This window comes from Plectrocnemia conspersa, unplaced genomic scaffold (genome assembly GCF_051122295.1).
Source record: "Plectrocnemia conspersa isolate PC_06_02 unplaced genomic scaffold, ASM5112229v1 ptg000005l, whole genome shotgun sequence".
NCBI classification, from domain to species: domain Eukaryota; kingdom Metazoa; phylum Arthropoda; class Insecta; order Trichoptera; family Polycentropodidae; genus Plectrocnemia; species Plectrocnemia conspersa.
The window spans coordinates 7,910,380-7,929,635 of record NW_028277169.1 but is presented as its reverse complement, the minus strand read 5'-3'; the positions used below and the strand labels follow the sequence as shown (position 1 = coordinate 7,929,635).

At 28.0% G+C, this 19,256-nt stretch overlaps 1 protein-coding gene and 1 long non-coding RNA gene across 45 annotated transcripts in view; one reads left to right on the top strand and one right to left on the bottom strand.

Moving 5' to 3' along the window:
* The window catches only part of LOC148234762 (uncharacterized), a 564,675-nt gene that overhangs the window by 103,124 nt on the left and 442,295 nt on the right, over positions 1-19,256 (top strand). The window lies entirely within an intron of this gene.
* On the bottom strand, positions 1,661-7,223 carry LOC148234776 (uncharacterized). 2 transcript variants are annotated; one of them, XR_015809810.1, is made up of 4 exons: positions 7,089-7,223; positions 6,804-7,017; positions 1,978-6,733; positions 1,661-1,902 (listed from the first exon to the last, which is right to left on the bottom strand). It is a non-coding gene; the product is annotated as an uncharacterized LOC148234776 (long non-coding RNA). The 2 variants fall into 2 exon arrangements; XR_015809809.1 differs by having other exon boundaries at positions 6,804-7,181.

The following is a 19,256-nucleotide window of genomic DNA, read 5'->3' as shown; positions in this document are numbered from 1 at the left end:
AAATAGTTATTCATAACAAAATGGTAAACTCTTATGAGGCGATTACAAAATACTAGAGCGAGGACAACGAAATTTTTAATATAAAAAAACGAAATTTCAGACACGGCGAGATAAGGGGTGACTCATAAATAAACGCCTATCTTGCAATTTTAATATTATTAGCAAACTATAAAACGTGTTTATGAATTTGTGTGTAATTATATAAATTAAACATATTGTCTAAAGTGCAAAATTATATTTATCAAAACGCTGACTTGTCAAAAATATAATTATCTAAAATTTTTATTAGCATAATTTAATTTAGAGTCATTTATTTAAAATTCTTAGAGTACATATACTTATACAAAAATTTTTGGCTTTTTATAATAAATCTAAGTATTACGAATGTCAGGTACGGGATGATTGTGCACGTTTGTTATTTTCACAATCGTATCTTCCACTGTGTGCAGTAATGCATTACATCCTCTTCCTCTATGCGTTGAGCATTTCCAATGAAATTTTCGTCCTGCCTTTCTATATCTTCCAAAAGTATATCCTCCGTATTTTATCAATATTGTTCCATATTTAGACCGAACATAATCCGCTGAAAGAAGAAGATACAAATATAATCATCGTTCTAATATAAAAAACATAGGAAGGCTTGTATAAAAAGACACAACAGGAACCATGAGAAAAGGAGTGACTCATCGATTAAAATTTCATCATCCCATAATCGGAAGTTTAGGTTCTCAGTTCCCTTTTTACCGTCATTTGTATACATATTGAGCATTGGATTTGTTAGCTTTAAATTGAAAAGCTTAAGAAAGCTAATGCTCATGTTTTTGATCTAATACAATGGACAATGGTGTTTTAGATCGAGCGTTAAAAATATATGTATCACGTGAGATCAGCAACATCTAGAAAACATAATCTGTGATGATCAATATAATAGTTATTAATTTTAATCTCATAGATTCGATAGAAATTTATAAATACTAGAGCTCATATGAGATAAGCTTTTGTGTCTTTCTTTGATGTTTCGAATCCAGGTCTTAGCCGTTGACATATATCATGATAAATCTATTTTGATAAACCAATGTCTTCACGCTTGCACCACTTCATATTAAATCCTAATTTTGTTAAAAAGATCATATTTTAGCGTTGTTAAGCTAGCGATTTAATTCTAAAATTTCCTATGCTGCGCAATTAAACCTATTTGTTTCTGTTTCCGTTGAGATAATCGACCGCTTTATAAAGAAATTATCACTATGAAAATCTCAAAACCTAAATATAGTATCGTTGCAAATTTTCCACATTTATTTAAATTTAAAATGTATTTTGATACAGAATCATAGTGATGTTTGAAACTAAAGCTATTTGTTTTCAACGACATAGGTAAAAATTGAAACATATTATATTAGACTCAGGGTGGAATCAGACTCTTTGTTTTTGTCTACTACAGATATTACCAGACTCCTGTACGACAATAATTTAAAAAACGTTTATATTTTGTAAAATGTGCAATTTAGGTATTATGTATCTATTCACCGACCCATTTTTGTAAAAGTAAGGTCCAACGGTTGTATTGAAATTATTTTTTTATGTGAGTTTTATGATCCTTTTGAAGGTAAAAAGACCTCTAAGAAGGATAATGATAAGGCGTAATAAATATAAGTACATATTTAAAATGAAAAATAAATTATTATTTTATTAAATTTCAATTCCAGAATATACATTTGTGGTTGTGTATATTATGTATTTTGACAAGATAATCTCCGATTGTGTGCAAAATAGCGTGACATCCTCTATTCGTGTGTGTGGAACACTGCCAGTACGTTTTTTGTCCTATGCTCTTGTGTTTCCCAAATGTGTAACCGTCCAGTTTAATCAATCTGCTGCCTCGCCTAGAAGCGATATATTCCACTGCAAAATAAAATGTAAAATTTCTAAGTAAGCTATATTAAAAAATCAAATAAAAATGTGAAAAAAAATACGTACTATATTTGCTAAAAAGCTGTATATAACTTTTCATCGCCTATATAAGCATTTATTAAAAAAACTGAAAATTAAGGTAAAAATAATGGAAGCTTGTTTAAGAAACTGCAGATTTTTTGTTTATGAATGTGTGCTTTTATTCACAGTTCTTTAAACAAGCTCTTTTTGTATAAAACATTAAGAAAAGGAGAATATTATTTTTTTTATAATTAAATATATATTTTAAACTTTACACTCAACAATTTAATATAGAAAATACAATTTGTTTTCAATGGCTATGAGAGTCAATTAAGTGGACGATGATGCCTTTGAATGTTTGTATTTTTGCATTGCATTTGTGTTTTTTTCTCGAACAACAATTCCATCTTATTTTGTCGCCTTGTTCACTGGTTTTTCCAAAAGTGTATCCTTTATATTTAATCATAATCGTATTTTGTCTCGATTTTACATAATAAGCTGTAACATAAAAATTGTTATGTAATAATTGTAAAAATATTTTTGTACTGATGTCACACTACATTATAAAAAAATTAATAATTTATTAAAACAATTATGTAATATTAATTATTTCATTAACTTCATGCGTTATACAATTTAATTATTATGTAAATCAAAACCTTTAAAATTATATTTTTTTAATATCTGTAAGTCCGGGACTACACTACGTAGTTAAAACGATAGGAAGAAAAAGGTTAAGTGCTATTGTAGATATCTAAATATGTTTTATTATTAAAAAAGATTTCTTAACGTAGGAACTTTTCACTGATTGTATTTTTTTATTCGCTCTAAATTTGATACAATCTGAATGTTAAAGTAAATAGAACATTTATTAGGCATCAACAGCAGCTGAAGCAAATTAACAAAATATACAACAAGAATTTTGCTAAATATATTATGTAGTTAAGAATGAAAAACTCACTTCTACTATTTTATATAAAATAAAGCCTAAAAACTCAACTTTAGGATAGTCGAACTATTTAATTTAATTTGCAAAATGGAAACTTATAATTAATTCAACATATAAATCAACATAAAAAAGGAATGATTCAATATCAGTTTTAAAACTATTTTAAAAATAAAATAAGTTTCGGTTTTTTAAATTCAATAATTTGTTTTACAAAACTTTTGCTTTGACTGGTTACTGAATTTTAATATATGTTTGATTGTTTTAAAGCTGAGCTTAAAGCTCAAAATTATATACAGTAATAAAAGTGATTTTTTTATTAATAAAATCGTTCATTTTTTTGATACAGTCGATTTTATTTTTTACATAGTTATATATATATATATGAATTTATTAGTTATGATTATACTTGCCACAAATATATTTAATAAAGTAGTAAAAAGATACTTGAAAGTAGTCAAATCATTATTAATACAGTTATTAGTTTTTATATTTTTATTTGACATACACTTCATTGCATTCTTGGCATAACGTCTATTCAATGAATCACTTTTGAAAGTTGCTTATCCACTTAAACGCCAGCAACTCAACCGTGCGACATTTGTTGATTATTTTTTACAAAATATTTAATAAAAAATATTTAATTATTAAATATTATTGTATGAGCTTCATTTATCAAAAACCAAGTTTTTTATAACAACCCGCGAGAGTCGCGATCGCGTTCCTTATTCCTAAACGTTGCGGCCAGGACGTCAGCGCTTGAGAACGCTCCTCTTGTACGAGCCATCCAGTTTCAGAAACAAGGATGTTTTTGGCGAATATATATTTTAGGTGTGCATTAAAATTGTTTTTTAATATATAAAAAAAATGTTAATTATCGTTGGCTATGATGACACATTCGATCAAAGTCATAATGGTAAGATTTAAAATAAAATAAACGGCTCTGAAAAAATAAAATAAAAAACATCGCAAATAAATATATATATTTAAAAAATAGGTTAAAAATACTGATCATTTATGCTAAAGTAACTGACTTTAAAAAAAATGATTACGCAATTTAAAATTGTTGTGGTTTTTGTGGGCGATTGTCAATTAAATTTGCCGAGGAATGCACACTTGTTAAACCGAGCGGCCTTATCAAAAGGTAATTTCGCGCGAATTTTTTAGTTAGTTTTGCACAGCGAAATTAAAATAACAATAAATTGATTGAAAATTTAATTTTCCTAAAATCATGTTGATGTTGACATTTCAATCATACGCAAACTTTGTGTCACATTTTTTTTATAAAAATCATATTTTTGTATTTTAAAATGTGAGATTGTTGTACAGATATAATATTTAGTATAAAAAAAATTTGTAAACTTTTCAATGAATATGTGAATTGGCTATCCTAACAATGGTGTCATCGATTGTACATAATTTGGCTAGGCATCCTCTATTGTGACGTGTTGAACATTGCCATATAATTTTTGAGCCATTAGTGTGGTATTTTCCATAAGTGTAGCCTTTGTATTTGATCAGGGTAGTATTTTTCCTGGACATGACGTATTCAGCTAAAAATAAAATTTGGATTTATTAAAATAAGCACAGTCACAGACAGCAAAACGTCTTTGATCTATAAAAATATAGTTAAATGTTAGAATTGCATCATTACAACAAAACAATAGTCTAGACAAATTTATATTGACAATCGCCGACTTGTTATATTGATATTACAAAAGCCAATATGCGTCATTATAAAGAAACAATAAAAAATACTTATTAGGTTAAAATGAAACATACAATGTATAATTTATTTTTTATTTATATAAATATAAAATTGCGAAATACAAAATATAATTTCTAGTTGTGACGAATCCACTAAAAACAGTCAATAAAAATAAAGTTTAACATCACTTTAAGAATTAAATTTTATTAAATATAATCAGGTAAGTAATATATTTTTAGGCCTTGATTTAAGTAAAAGAGAAAATTATCTTTTCTATATCTAATTTTATGTATATAGTAGCCGATCATCTGACATTGTTACGTAAAATTTATTTCTTAAAAAGTTTAAATTGTTAAAGTTTTGCTCGCCTCTTAGCTAGGGGTTCCAAAATGGTTAAAACATATTTTTTTAAATTCGTAAAACGGATTTATCGTTATTTTAAAATTAAGTAAGGAAAATAAATTTTCTAGTATTATAAATAACGCACAAAATTGTTGAATAAATTTCTTAGATTGGTGCATAAGAAAATCTCTGCTTAATAAAATTTGGATAATGAATTTAATCGCCAAAGGTTAAATCTATTATTGCTAGATTTAACGATCCTCATTATTTTATTGCAAGATGTTTTTTCTTTCTAATTTGAGCTTGATTAATCAAGCATACTAATATTTAAGATCTTCATGAAGAAAACAATGAAGTACTTAGATATGTGATCAAGTACAAGGACCAAAGCAAAACGATATAGTAAGTTGAGATTAAAGTATAATTTATTATTTAAAAGAAAAAATAATATTGAAACATCTTATACTCCAATCAAAAATTAGAACAAAGCTTTAAATATGATAAAATAATACTTATTGACACACGCAATATAAATCAATGATTGTGATTATTAAGGACTTTCAATATGACATTGTCCATTGTGTGTAGCTTTGCTCTGCACCCCCTTTTGGTATGAGTAGAACATTGCCATCGAACAGTAGAGCCATTTCTACTGTTCACTCCAAAAGTATATCCTTTAAATTTGATCAAGGTAGTCCTACACCTGGATTGTACGTATACAGCTGCAAATATTAAACATAAATAATTAATAATCAATTAGCAATAATAGTACTCTAACATTATTGATTACTACCATGTGATAAGAAATTAATAAAGTTGGAATTATTTTATACTTATTTTCCATAGATAAATCGCCAATCTGCAATTTATTATTAATAACAACAAATAGGTTTGTGTCTCTTACAAATCAATAAGATACGCAATATATGACAATAAGAATGCTATGATATGACCAGGCGCTTACGGTGAGATACATTTCGTTTCGCTCGCTCGCGTGTTAAGTGACGAGAGTGAGTGAGAGATAAGGGCATGGGCGTGCGTACGCGTTCCGCGGAATGTATATTACCGTATGCGTCTGGATATGACATTTTAAATATAATATGACACTTGAAATATTACGTACACACTCTTCCCAAAAATAGTCAGTCAAATATTATATTAAAAACATGCTAGAATAGCCTGGTAATATATTCATTAAATAATAAAAAAAAAATCTAGTGTCATCCTTAAAAATTCAGATTGGTTAAAAAGTTAAAGAACAGCAGAATTTTTATCATCCTGAGCGTATATGGCGTATATTCGGAACTTTCATTTCGCTTCTGACTTGAAATATACAAGGGTTTATCTTGGACACATCTGAATGAAGCTACATCGAATCAATCTAGATGATTTTTATTATATCAATCCAATTCAAAACTATTACGACGCAGGCAGGAGGGCGAGGAAGTGTTGCACAATTTAAAGTAAAACTACAATTATTTTAAACATTTATTATTTACATAATATATTATTAAACACATTCTAAATTATTTATATAATTTATTTAAATTCAAATAATATTACATAATGCAGAGTAATAACATGAATGGCTTGCTGTCATTGCGGCTCTTAGACCTACGAGTGATTGTGGGGCTGCGTAAATTTTATAATAACATTTCCTTTCGTATGGATAAAAGTTTTGCAGTTATACGATCTTCTGTGAATGCAAGACCAATAAGTTTTTTTGCCGCTAGTCTGACATTGATGAAACTTATATCCGTTGTAAATTATGAGTGTTTTTCCTTTTTGCGATGTTTCAAATCTTGCTGTAAAAATAAAATCAACTATTAGCAAGATTGAATGCGTAAGTATTTTTCTATATTATATAGCACGTACTAAATTTAAGTATTATAAATATACTAGTGGTTGTGATTATCGCTTATTTTTATAATCACATCGTCCATGGTATGTATCCTAGCTTTGCATCTAGTCTTTTTCCATGCTGAGCATCCCCAGTGGTATTTATTGCTAGCACTAGAGCTGCGTTTGTAATAAGTCTGTCCGTTTAAACGAATAATTGTTGTTCCAATGCGGGTCGCCAGGTACGTAGCTAAAATGAACAATTTTAGAATAAAATATTGATTACATAAAAAAACAGAAAGCGATATAAAGAAGCAATACCAAAAAAAGCACGTCAAGTTTAATTGAATATCCAAGTTCTTCATGGTGTTTTTATCGATTATTTCTGTACAGTCTATTACAAATATTTATTATTTGCAGCTAAATAAGGAAAATTAAGAAAATGGACCATCTTGCATATATTACGAACCAGTCATTAGATTAAATCAACAAGTAAAGCTTGTGAAGCAGTCTGATTAGAAAAAAGCAGTACGATACTCGTACTTTTTAACTTCCGATAAGTGTTTATGTAACTAATTTGTGCGATAATAAATAGACTGCTACTCTAAAAAAACACACACAAAAATGCTTGAAACATTTCAGGCGAAACGCTAGCGCATTAAAAAATCATTTTTTAATATAAAATCTGCTTAATATAAATAAATAAAGAAACACGATCATGTTAAAATAATTTATTATCATAAACTTAACATCAACATTCAAATATCTTTTTGGCATTGAAAGTAACAGTAAACAAAGCAAAGAAAACAACAACGAATAAATAAACAAAGTTAACTCCTATTTATTACGAAAAAGTAAATAAAAATACTATGTAAATAAATATTATAATTAAATCTTTGGTTTTATTTTAATGCTAAGAATATTTTTTTAGTTACATATTCAATGGTTATGTTCGTGCAGACGTTTTACAACTATATTGCCGATAGTGTGAACTTTTGCTTTACACTTTTTACTAATGTTACTTGTACATCGCCAATGTGTCTTACTGTGAAATTCTCCATTTTTAGAAAACCTATAACGATCCAGAAGTAGTATTTTATAACCTCTACTAGTCGTAACTATATCAGCTAAAAGCAAAACAAGCAAATTAATTAATAATAAAACACAAAATAATTTTATTTACATTCAATGATGCTTTTATAATAATAAAACAATAGCTGAAAAATAATCAAAAAATATATTTATTTAATAATATGATTACATAAATATCAAGATATGCTTCGTTATATGTACAATATTATAGCAGACCTATGAATTTATGGTATATTATAATTTATTATATAATATATATCACAGTTAATATTTGACTTTTTATGATAATTTATTTATAATTTAATATGCGAATAAAAATATTTTTATTTAAATTTTATAACGGATTTTAAACGATACGCCTAGCGGATGCAATTGAGAAAACAAAAACCATGACCATATAATGCTTGAAGTGATTTTCTATGCAACTATCGCTAAAAGCGCAAGTAATTACAAACAAAAAAGGAATTCGGCATAATGCTGTAAATGATTATCATTACATTTGATTTTTTATTGTTTGTAATAGATCACATCTGTTGAAATGTGGAAAACGACGGACGGTGATTTTTAATGTTCCCCCTTTCTCCCCAGTATAAATATTAAAACAATGGACAATGGAAGATCCGATGTACCCACCACCGAATCCATCACTCTGCCTTCATAAAATGCGTTTTCACAGAGAACCTGCGCCACCCAGAACCTGTGCTGCAGCCCTGTGAAGGCTCGATAAAATATGTCTCACATTACATATTATTTATTAATGTAAATTATTAAAAATCATAACTTTATTGTTTTAATAATTAGCATAATTTAAAAGGCTCATGTGTTTTTACAAACATCTAAATACAAACTTGCGTAAAAATCTCCACTGGTCTATACTAAAATAAATAAAATTAAAGTGTTTGTGCTAAACAACAGATAATAATAATCAGTCATGATTGAAGAGTTTCAATATGGTAATATAAAAGATCTTAAAATCGTAAAATTTGGAACACCCAAGAATTTGAAGTCCATGAAGACTTGAAAACCATTGTAATTAATTTTCGTAACCATAACTATAATGTAAATTAATAGCAATAAGTTTTCATAATTGATCTGAATTTTCAGATCGAATACCTAAGGAAGAAAATAAGGAAAATAAAGGAAAAAATAAATAAGAAAAAATCAACAATAGCACCAACTGAATTGTATTAATTTTATGTTTTTATAAATTGTATTATCGGTAATTTGACAACTAGATTCAATACGGTAAAATAAATAAATAATACATTCAGTTTCATAAGCTTATTCCTAAAAGAATCTGGAAAAAACAGTCTCGAATCTATCCCGAAAATATTTTTAAAATATCAGAGCCATCGTAGTAAGAACGCTCGGTAACGAGTGTTCCCACTGCGACGGCGACGGCACGATTTTATTGCTTTTGACATGGATTTTTGACTTCTGAGAAGGGATAATTGTTTTTTGCGCTCTCCTATTGGGCAAAATTTGGTTCAGATGTGCTTTATTCGATTTTCACTCGTAATATTGTTTATAAGAAACAATTATCCCTTCTCAGAAGTAAAAAATTCACGTCAAAAGCAATAAAATTTAGTCGGAGCCGTTGCAGAGGGAACGCTAGGCAACGAGTTTTATTTATTGAGTCCATAAAAAAGTTTCACTATTACGGCAAAAGGTCAATTGAGATTAATATATTGCAGTTTAACAATTTTGCATTATGACGACCCACAAGTTTACCCTTACCGTCTAATTCACGAATATTAGATAAAAACGACAGCGTCGTGATGCCGCAGCCACCGTTTTACCAAGGTATAGCCTCTTGCACCTTTTTTCTGATCCAGCAGATAAAAGGACATTTGTAATTATAGAGGAGACCAATACAAAATTACCAACTGAGCACTATACCAGATAGTGCATTCCACATATTTTGCTTCGATATATTATATAATATTTTTAGTTCGGTGCTCGGATTTCTATGGACATTGATTATTTCGAACAAAAATATATTTTAAAAATTATATAAAAAAAATTAAGGTAAACATTTGGGTTATTGAATTTTTAACTACAGAGTAGTTCAAAGTAGCAATCGACTTGAATTCTTTTGAAAATGTTTACCTTAATTGTTTTTAATGAGATATTAAAAATATTTTGGTGTCCGCAAAATTCGAGTCTGGAATAATCACCGAACTATTTCTCTCATTAAAAAAATCACTGTCATAAATGAGAATCTAATTACCAATATTTAAAAATAAATAAATTAATTAAACTATCACACTTCATACATAAAAATATAATAAAAACATATTTTAAAATCATAAATAAAATAAAATTATTTAAAGTGACTTTTAAAATCAGTATATATAACAATGGTTGTGAATAGTATATGCTTGAACAATAGTATTATTTACAGTGTGAAGAACAGCCTTGCATTTTTTATTGTGAGATGTGCAGGTCCAACGGACCTTCTGTCCACGTGTACGCTGTTTTCCAAAATGATATCCTTTGTATACAATTATCGCATTTCCAGCTCGACTATATATAAAATGGGCTAAAATTAAAAATTAGCATGAATTAAAAAAAATGCAAAAATAACGATACATATATAATTTTTACATATAAAAATAAACAATTCAGATTTACAAATATTAAAATATTTTATTTATTGAACAATATTACAAACATATTAGAAAAAATATAAAGCCAACATATAAAATTCATTTATTAAACTTAATATATTATATTGTTGGAAAAATATTTAAATTTCAACTTTTTTCAAAAAAAATTTCATCTTAAAATACTTAAAAATCAAAAATATATACGAGTGGGTACCGCACGAATTGAACGAAAAACAAAATCATACTCGTTACGCATTTTGTTTTGCGTTTTTTTACGCATTTTTCGATTGTGCAGAAAAAAATAGTTATTTAAAAAAAATCTGCACAATTTGACAAAAACCATTACAGTTAAAAAATACATCACATGATTGACTTTGCAAAAATCACTCATTAAAGATTATTATAAACAGATTATCACTAATATAAGAATTTTGCCTCAAGTTGGAACTCTCTCAGATGAATTTCGCGCTCACCCCCTCCATTTTGAGAGGGTATATAAGTGATTGTACTATCATTGACTTTCATCGCATCGATAGTCAAAGGGGGCAGCGCTTCTCAGACGATGGTCGTTTGAACCTCAAAACAAGTATATAACTAAACTCTCTTTGGTTTTAAAAGGTTCACTGTCACGACTAGGACCACTAGAACGCCTCCTCAGCTGATACCGAGAATCCGCTCTCAACAGAGCCAGGAAATCCGACATTTAATTAAGCCTTACAGTCAGCTCTACGACAAGGACTAACAATAATCCCCTCCGTCAAAAGCGAGATTGTGATCTTTCGCAAAAAAACTGAAAGCCACGAACTAAAGAGCTGATTAGCCATATGAGTAATCTAATGATTTTCCGCTCCAAATGGATTCCACTAAGAAGTACCCAATAATAGCGGAATTCAGGCGCGTACGGTGAGATACATTCCCTTTCACAAGACAAGAGTGAGTGAGAGATAAGGGCGTACGTTAATGCGTTCCGTACGTCTATTTCTTCTCACTCACTCTCGTCACTTAATACGCGAGCGAGCGAAAGGGAACGTATCTTACCGTACGCGCCTATTGGAATTGTGTAGTCAACTACATGATTGTAAATGAGATACTTTTTGTATATTTTGTATTTAAAAAGTTTAAAATTATTTTCATACAATGTAAATTTAAGAGCAAAAAATAAAAAAGCAAATAATATAAATGTAAATATAAAAATAAATTTAAATAAATTAGTCACGTTGAATTAATGACTATGATTATTATTAATTTTTACGATTTTCTTACCAATGGTATGAATGACAGCATTACACCTTATAGGCTTATTTGCAGAGCAAGCCCATCGAGTTTTTAAGGCGTACTTTTTATACAGATAAAACTTGTATTTACCGTACTTTATGAGTGGGTTTCCTCTCTGCGATGTTATGAATTGAAAATCTAAAATGAAAATAAATTGCAAGTGAATAAATATTACAAATAACAAGCATTGATATAATTTATAATTTAAAAATCAAGAAAAATAATTTAATTTTTTATTTTTTCAAAGTAGTACAAAAAAAAGTTACAAATTAAAAAAAATATACATAATTAGATTTATAGTTAATCACAGACCAGTGACTATTAATGGTCTTCATGAAAAGTTTTAAAACAATTTCTCTCTTGGTTAAAACACAGCGCTTTTTGGCATTTTTCACACGATACATATGTTTTTGATTTACACATAGGATATTTGCATCTGACACGTTTGCACCACCACACTGGCAAATGACCAAAACCATCAAGCCGTAAGTCTTGCAGAGGTAAGGATGTTTTAGAGGTATGGATATAATTGTCTAATTCACATAATTTATTTTGTCCTAAAGGATCTTCAAGGCTGCGCAAAAGATCTACAAAAAGAAAGTAATTAATTTTGTATAAAGATTTTTAATAAATATTTTATTATTAGGTAGAAACAATGTAAATAATTTTCTATAAATAAAAAAAAACACTTCTTAATGGGTTTAATGTAACTGTTTTGTAATAGGTATATTTTAAACATATATACGGCATAAAATCTTACATTTTTAAAATATATGTGGTGGTGGTGTATAAACTTTCTGGCCTTCGGCCCATCTGATTTAAGTATTATTATTAAAATATTATTACTGTAATACATAATAAAGAATCATAATTAATAACCCCGTTTCGTCCTATTTGAGATCAGTACAGTAGAAATAATAATATCAATGTTTATGAACATTTAGATGAGTTATTATTCTGTGGCCAATGGTGTACAACTGTGCGTTGCATCCTTTTCCTTTGTGAGTCGAACAATGCCAACGATATTTATTTCCACACCGATTTGATCTGCCATATGTGTATCCTTTATATTTTATCAATGTCGTTCTCTGTCGCGATAAAACATATTCAGCTGAAATTAAAATATAATAATTAGTAATGCGTGTCTAGCAATAGCTGTAAAATATCTCTATCGACAATATTTTATTAACTAATGAGTATGTGAATATATTAACACATATTTGTTTTTTTGGTTTTGAAATTATTAAAAAAATACAAATAATTTTAAAAGTAGTCAAAAGATTTAGATAGTACATATTTAATTAATTCCAATCTGTTTTTATATTACAATTATGAATTTTAAAGCCACTTGAAAAATTACATATAATAAAATATTAACATGTTATTGTCATTGTAAAGCTGAAAATAAAAACTAGTGATAAAGTTAAATAGCGACACTTTTGTATTGTTGATTAGGAAGCAAAAATTCGGATTACGGCAATTGTTTGAAATAAACGCATTTAAAATTCATTTAAGCTGCTCGCAATAAACATATAAAAGGGTAGGCAATACATTGAAATATAAATAAAACTTGTATTCACCGTATAAGTATGTTTCTTCTCTGTGATGTTATGAATTGAAAAGCTAACAATAAAACAAATTAAAAGTAAATTAATATTATATTTATTTATAATTTATAAATCTAGAATAATATTTATTTTTTAGTTTTATAAAAGTAATACAAATAAATACAATAAAAAATAAATTAAATACATCATGTAAATTTTTTAAACAATGTTTATCACCTATGGTTATTTTTGGAACAATTAATGATCTACATGAAACATTTTAAAACAATTTCTCTCTTGGTTAAAACACAGTGATATATTGCATTTATCACACGATACGTATGTCTGTGATTTACACGACGGATATTTGCATCTGAGACGTTTGCACCACACAGGCAAATGACCGATACCGTCTAGCCGTAAGTCTTGCAGAGGTAACGATGTTTTAGAGGTATAGATATAATTGTCTAATTCACAGAACTTATTTTCTTTTAAAGTATCATCAAGGCTGCGCACTAGATCTACAAAAAAATCATTTATTTTGTACAATTCAGTAAAATATACAGAAATTTTTAATTGCTATTTTATTACTAGGTAGAAACGATAATAATAATCTTAAAGAAACAGCAATAAATTTAAAACAAACACTTTATTTTTATTAGGTTTTATGTAACTATATTTTAATAAATATATTTTAAACATATTGCGACACAAAACATAAAACAAAATACTATGCATTAAATTCAAATTTATAGAATATATGTGGTGGTGGTGTATAAACTTTCTGACCTTCGGATTTTATATTAACCATTGCAATATTAATTATATGACCATTGCAATATTAATTCGTAAGATACGAATTAATATTGTGGTGAAGTAAATTTTGAAATAAATTATTCTCTTATATACATTTTTGTTAAAAAAATAAGCTTAAATAACTTCACTGACTTATTTTTTAGCAAAAAAAAAAAATGTCGTATTTTAATAATGAAATTTAAAAATTAAAAAAGAAGCTTAAGACCGAATTCTGTTAAGAAAGTAGGTAATTTATTTTATTAAAAAAACTTACTGAATAAAAAATATATTTATTTGTATTTTTGTACGTCTTTTACACTTGCCAGTCTTTTAATAAATAAACAAATAAAAATATGTAACAATTTTTAACATTTAACAATTAATGATTGTGTTCATTAACACTGCTGATAATTATATTATCATAAGTGTATAGTTGCGCATAACATCTCTTGCTTTTATGAGTCGAACACTGCCAACGAATTTTATTACTGTGAGAACTTGACTTTCCGTATGTGTATCCTCTGTATTTGATTAGTTTTGTGCCTCGACGTGACGTCACGTAATTTGCTGAAATAGCGAAAATATTTGGATTAGCAACATTGATAAAAAAACATTTGTCATAAGACCATTAATTAAGTATATACCTGACATGAAGTATTTTATGTCGCAGCTGACTGATGAAATAGGTTAACGTTGTTGACATTGCTGAACTGTTATCATTGATTCATTAATATTTTAAGGCCATGTTAACTGTCATTTTTAATAAATAATTATTATATCCACATTTAATTTAGTCTAATTTACATAATTAATGTACAGTCAATCCCTCTATAGCGTAGAGATTTGGACTTCGTTGTAGGAATACTACGTAATAGGAAACTAGGCAAAATACGAAATTTGAGGTTAGATTTTTTCAACTGTATTTTGTGAATTTAGCAAAATCAGCAAATCGAAACTTTTTCCCCATATGTAATAGATGACCTTGTATTTAGTTTGTGAACAAGAGCACGTGCTCTATGTTCTTATTGCGACACGCGCGAGAAGAATGTTCTTGATTTTGTGAGTGCTAGGAGAGTCATTTGTTTAAAGTGCGTAAGCCTACAATGAATAACTATTTAAAAAATAATATAAATTATCAAAATTTTTCTGCAGTATGTTTTATTATAATATATTAATAAAAACCTATTAATTATAATGAAAAAACAATAATGGAAGAAATGAAAAAAATAAACATCATAAATCGTATAATTATGCATTTAATTACTGTCAGTGTCATCTAATATCACATTCCAATTTTAATTTGTTATATAATTTATTGTAGTGGGCAAAAATGTCGTTTTACTAAATTTAAATATAATATATTTTGACTGAAGTAGACATCGGTGAAATAAAGATGTACATGTATAGCTTGCGGATATCAGCTGACTAGGTCGGTGGGAAAGTGCAGTCTGGGTCGACCGGTAAGAAATTAATCACTCGCAAATAAAACATAATGCAATGATAACACTTATTATTATTATTATATATTTAAACTTTATTTTATAAATAGTTTTCTTACACATAATTTTAAGATCTGAGAATTATTAATAATTTAAATTAATTCAATACTTTATTCAATGATTGTGAAATTTGGTTAATTTTATAATGGTATCGTTGATGGTGTGAAGAATTGCTCTGCACTTAGTCCACTTATAGGACGAGCAACGCCAATGGGTTTTAGTACTGAATTTTTGAAATTTGTAAAATTTGTATCCTCTGTAAATGACTAGTCTTGTTCCTCTCCGAGTCAACAAATATTGGGCTAAAATCATTTAAAGAGAAAAAAATATCAGCAACATAACTACATTAAAAACTCTAATTGTCTAGTTATTAAAAAAAATCACTAATGAACACCAACTATAAAGTTTATTTTAAATGAATTACTCACCGATTTTTATTTTATGTAAAACTTAAATTACACTCTTTCAAAAAATAAATAGAAGATTATTAACAGTATATTTTTTCTAAACACATATTAAATTAATATTTAAAATATTTCCAACTGATATTTGGATCAGAAAATTTATGCGTATAATTATGTTCATTAATATTACACAAAAAAATAAAAAATAAATTAAAATTATGACTCATATCCACATTTCATAAATATGAATTAATCACATTCAAGTAATAAGACCGTTATAAAATAATATATTTATTATTCTTTAAAATTAATTATGATTATGGGCGTTAACAAGTTTAGTAATAACATTTCCGACTGTATGTATAAACATTTTGCATTTTATCGAACTATAAAACGAGCAAATCCAGTGTATTTTTTCGCTGCATACTTTATGTTTGTAAAATTTACGTCCTCTGTATAGTAGTATTGAATTGCCACGAGTCGATTGTACGAATTTAGCTAAAATAAAATAGGTTATTTTTCAATAATAAAACAATACAGATTATTTAGAAAATATGTATAAAATAAAACAAATAAAGACAATTGGGAACATATTTTGTAACGCGGATGCAACCCTTACCGCTCTTCGTTACGAAATTTACGGTGTGTTCAACCGATGTTTTCATGGAAAAAGAAACACATGTGCGGTATGGTACACCCAAAATTTGTTTAAAGGGAGGTTATTAAAATACTCAAAAGGAAAGACCGTTTGTCCCTAACAAAATTTTGATTTAAGGGATCATTATTTTATGCCACCGTTATTACCTTGAATATTGTAATGATTTTATAGATCAGTTGGAAAAACCTTTCATTAGGTCTAAGAATATTTCTATTAATAATTTTTAACTTCCAATAAAGCTATTTAATCTGGTCGTCTTCTTTCAATCATAAGAAAAACGGTTTAGATAAGTTCAAATCTTCATTCCTGACTTTAGGTTAAAGAGCTGTCAGAATAATCTCCTTGTTCCTCTTTGTTTCTTTTTAATTTGTCACTTAGAATGGCAATAAAGTTAATTCCTTGTTGTTAGAAAGAATCTAATACTTGTATCCTAGTTCTGTCGACAATCCATTGATGCTCAGTTTCAGCTGCGTACTGTTTAATGCTATAAACAGTTGCGATTGGGTCCCTTATCCTTGCCTAAGACGGGCAAGACGTCAGCGTTCGTGAACGATCCGCTTACACAAGCCATCCAAGCTTCTCAATAAGTTTGCCAGACACAAAGATGTTTTCGGCGATAGCTACGAAGAGCTAGAACAGTTTTTTTTTAATAGAATAAATAAAACCATCAATAGTTTCAAACAAATAGATATATTGTTTTATATAAAATATCAATTGTGATTGTGTGCATTAGTAATTTTTACAATTACATTATCCATAGTTGATATTCTAACTTTGCAATGAGTGAATTTGCGCTGTGAACAAACCCAGTGTGTTTTTTCACCATAACTTGTATTTTTATAAAACTTGTGATTTCCGTATTGGATGATAGTCGTTCCTCTAATCGACGTCAGGAATTGGGCTGAAAGAAACAAATTCACATATAACATAATGTTAAACTATAAATTATATGTTGACAATGAACGATTTGAATAATTCAATGTCACCGAATAAAAACCATATATGGTATTTGAAGAAAATAAAAAGGACTGCCCCATTTATACATCTATTAAAAAATGTGCATTAGCAAAACATAATATTTAATTACAATGAATGCTACTAGTGAGATAATAATCTAAATAATAAACTTTTAGCATTTTATTAAAATATTTAATGAGTCAATCATAAATAGTATTAAAAACATTTAAATAAAATATTACGTTTAAAAATATCACATTAAGACACGCTGAAAAATTTAGAAATATTTTTTACACCAAAATTTTTATTAATCACTACTACGTTAGTGATTGTGTTTGTTTGCGATTTTTACAATTATGTTCTCCACAGTGGAGATTCTAACTTTGCAACCTGAGAATTTGTTTTGTGAGCAAAGCCAATGAGTTTTTCCACCGTAACTCATGTTTTTATAAAATTTGTGTTCATTGTGTTTTATGATTGTTGTTCCTCTAGTTGTGGTCATATAATGAGCTGAAATGTGAGAAATAAATTCGAATCAAATTTAATATACAACTATGATATACGATTATAAGAACAGCAAATATAAAAAAAAAACTATACCAATCCTATTTGAAATATAATACAAACATGCGTAATCATGCATTTGGAAAGTAAAGATACAGAGTCTTAGAACGAGTTTCTTGAAGACAAAGTCTTAAGTCTTAGAAGTCGTAGAAGTGCATGGTTTCTAATAGTATATTATTTCGATCATTGTAAACAATTCTATTTTTTATTAAATCTTATTCTTAACGAGTACATCAGTGATAATAGATAGCATAGAAGCTTTAAATTAACAACATACCAGCACAATAAGTCAGTGACTGAAAGACCTGGATTAGAATCTCATATGAACCTTAGTCTATTTCAATTTATTTTGTGTCTCATCAGAATTAATTATTATTATATAAGTATAATTCCATTCGATTACTACAGATTAGGTATACAGTCGACCTCCCTATAGCGTAGAGATTAGCACTTCGTTATAGGGGGGACTAGGCAACCATACAAAATTTGGGATTCTTTTAACTGTATTTTGTGAATTTAAAGAAATCAGCAAATTAAACTTTTTTATGTATTAAATGACCTTGCATTTAATTTGTGAACAATAGCACGTGCTTTTGTTCTTATTGCGACACGCGTGTGAAGAGTGTCTGATTTTGCGAATGTCATCATTTTTCCATAGCCATAAAAAAATTAATATTTTCTTATTGTATTGTGATGAATATCCCTGAAATGTTATAGGGACATATGGGAGATCGCTATAGGAGGGACTTCCGCCAACGCTAAGGAAACTTTGCTGTGTGGGGAACGCTATAGGAGGGTTTACTGTATTTTCTTATTAAAACCGATGAAAAATTAAAATAAAATTAAGCTGGAAAAGAATTGGTGACATCTTTTTAATTAATTATAAATTATTATGTGTTATATAATATAATTTTAACCAATAAATGTCACTTTGCAGTTGAGGTTGGTTTTTATTATTAACGTATTTTTATAAATAAAAAAAATAGTCTGCTGCTGTGGCTCGAGCCCGCAGTCCCTGATTTACCAGTCTAAGACCTTATGGACTATACTATTTCAACCTTCAAGGTTGTCCTGGTAAAAACTCTGGTT